This window comes from Petromyzon marinus, unplaced genomic scaffold (assembly GCF_048934315.1).
Source record: "Petromyzon marinus isolate PM22_M1 ecotype Great Lakes invasive population unplaced genomic scaffold, UKy_Petmar_22M1.pri1.0 PM_G_Scaffold_126, whole genome shotgun sequence".
NCBI classification, from domain to species: Eukaryota; Metazoa; Chordata; class Hyperoartia; order Petromyzontiformes; family Petromyzontidae; genus Petromyzon; species Petromyzon marinus.
Window position 1 is genome coordinate 451,348 of NW_027422680.1, and position 2,817 is coordinate 454,164.

Consider the following 2,817-nt stretch of genomic DNA (forward strand, 5'->3'; position numbering starts at 1 on the left):
CTGGCTCAGTGATTGAGTAATTTAGTGAGCAAGCGACTGAGTGAGCAGCTGAGCTCCTGAGTGAGTGACTGGCTGAGTGAGTGAGTGACTGGCTGAGTGAGTGACTGGCTGAGTGAGTGAGTGGCTGGCTGAGTGAGTGAGTCACTGGCTGAGTGAGTCACTGGCTGAGTGAGTGAGTGAGTGACTGGCAGAGTGAGTGACTGGCTGAGTGAGTGACTGGCTGAGTGAGTGGCTGGCTGAGTGAGTGACTGGCAGAGTGAGTGACTGGCTGAGTGATTGAGTGACTGACTGAGTGAGTGAGTGACTGGCTGAGTGAGTGAGTGACTGGCTGAGTGAGTGACTGGCTGAGTGAGTGAGTGACTGGCTGAGTGAGTGAGTGACTGGTAGAGTGAGTGACTGGCTGAGTGAGTGAGTGACTGGCTGAGTGAGTGACTGGCTGAGTGAGTGAGTGACTGTCTGAGTGAGTCACTGGCTGAGTGAGTCACTGGCTGAGTGAGTGACTGGCTGAGTGAGTGACTGGCTGAGTGAGTCACTGGCTGAGTGAGTGAGTGACTGGCTGAGTGAGTGACTGGCTGAGTGAGTGAGTGACTGGCTGAGTGAGTGAGTGACTGGCTGAGTGAGTGAGTGACTGGCTGAGTGAGTGACTGGCTGAGTGAGTGAGTGACTGGCTGAGTGAGTGAGTGACTGGTAGAGTGAGTGACTGGCTGAGTGAGTGAGTGACTGGCTGAGTGAGTGACTGGCTGAGTGAGTGAGTGACTGGCTGAGTGAGTGACTGTCTGAGTGAGTCACTGGCTGAGTGAGTCACTGGCTGAGTGGGTGACTGGCTGAGTGAGTGACTGGCTGAGTGAGTGACTGGCTGAGTGAGTCACTGGCTGAGTGAGTGAGTGACTGGCTGAGTGAGTGACTGGCTGAGTGAGTGAGTGACTGGCTGAGTGAGTGAGTGACTGGTAGAGTGAGTGACTGGCTGAGTGAGTGAGTGACTGGCTGAGTGAGTGACTGGCTGAGTGAGTGAGTGACTGGCTGAGTGAGTGACTGTCTGAGTGAGTCACTGGCTGAGTGAGTGAGTGACTGGCTGAGTGAGTGACTGGCTGAGTGAGTGAGTGACTGGCTGAGTGAGTGAGTGACTGGCTGAGTGAGTGAGTGACTGGCTGAGTGAGTGACTGGCTGAGTGAGTGAGTGACTGGCTGAGTGAGTGAGTGACTGGTAGAGTGAGTGACTGGCTGAGTGAGTGAGTGACTGGCTGAGTGAGTGACTGTCTGAGTGAGTCACTGGCTGAGTGAGTCACTGGCTGAGTGGGTGACTGGCTGAGTGAGTGACTGGCTGAGTGAGTGACTGGCTGAGTGAGTCACTGGCTGAGTGAGTGAGTGACTGGCTGAGTGAGTGACTGGCTGAGTGAGTGAGTGACTGGCTGAGTGAGTGAGTGACTGGTAGAGTGAGTGACTGGCTGAGTGAGTGAGTGACTGGCTGAGTGAGTGACTGGCTGAGTGAGTGAGTGACTGGCTGAGTGAGTGACTGTCTGAGTGAGTCACTGGCTGAGTGAGTCACTGGCTGAGTGGGTGACTGGCTGAGTGAGTGACTGGCTGAGTGAGTGACTGGCTGAGTGAGTCACTGGCTGAGTGAGTGAGTGACTGGCTGAGTGAGTGGCCGAGTGAGTGACTGAGTCCGTAATAGAGGTTTTGTTGGTTTAGATGGCGTAAATATATAAATGTTGTGTCGTTAAAACCAACCAGGCTAGGTGCATGAGGAGGTCACAGAGACAGACCCAGCAGGTGACGTGGGTTGTACTGCTGTGCCAGGCTAGGTGCATGAGGAGGTCACGTGACAGACCCAGCAGGTGCCGTGTGTTGACTGCTGTGCCAGGCTAGGTGCATGAGGAGGTCACAGAGACAGACCCAGCAGGTGACGTGTGTTGACTGCTGTGCCAGGCTAGGTGCATGAGGAGGAAGTCACGTGACAGACTCAGCAGGTGCTGTGTGTTGACTGCTGTGCCAGGCTAGGTGCATGAGGAGGTCACAGAGACAGACCCAGCAGGTGCTGTGGGTTGTACTGCTGTCCCAGGCTAGGTGCATGAGGAGGTCACGTGACAGACGCAGCAGGTGCCGTGTGTTGACTGCTGTGCCAGGCTAGGTGCATGAGGTCACAGAAACAGACCCAGAATGTGGCATGTGTGTTGACTGCTGTGCCAGGCTAGGTGCATGATGAAGTCACGGGACAGACCCAGCAGGTGCCGTGGGTTGTACTGCTGTGCCAGGCTAGGTGCATGAGGAAGTCACGGACAGACCCAGCAGGTGTCGTGTGTTCTACTGCTGTGCCAGGCTAGGTGCATGAGGAAGTCACGGGACAGACCCAGCAGGTGCCGTGGGTTGTACTGCTGTGCCAGGCTAGGTGCATGATGAAGAAGTCACGTGACAGACCCAGCAGGTGACGTGTGTGTGGTGTTGAACAAGAGCGTGGTCGTCAACAGCTGTGGTGGGATCGCTGTGGCTCCGTGCCCTCTGTGCTGGTCACCCCTGACTGGGGGTCAGGGGTCAGCGCCACACACACACAGCTCGGACAAAGCGCCGTGACGAATATTTATTAACTCTGGGCTTGCACAGTATCACAGAAACAAGTTGGGTTATTAAATGCATGTTTAAACGATTTAAAACAATGTTTTTTGTTTGACCACCAATAGCAGCAGGAGCAGCAGTAGTAGCAGCAGGAGCAGCAGTAGTAGCAGCAGTAGTAGTAGCAGCAGTAGTAGTAGCAGTAGTAGCAGCAGTAGTAGTAGTAGCAGTAGTAGCAGCAGTAGTAGTAGTAGCAATAGTAGTAGCAGCA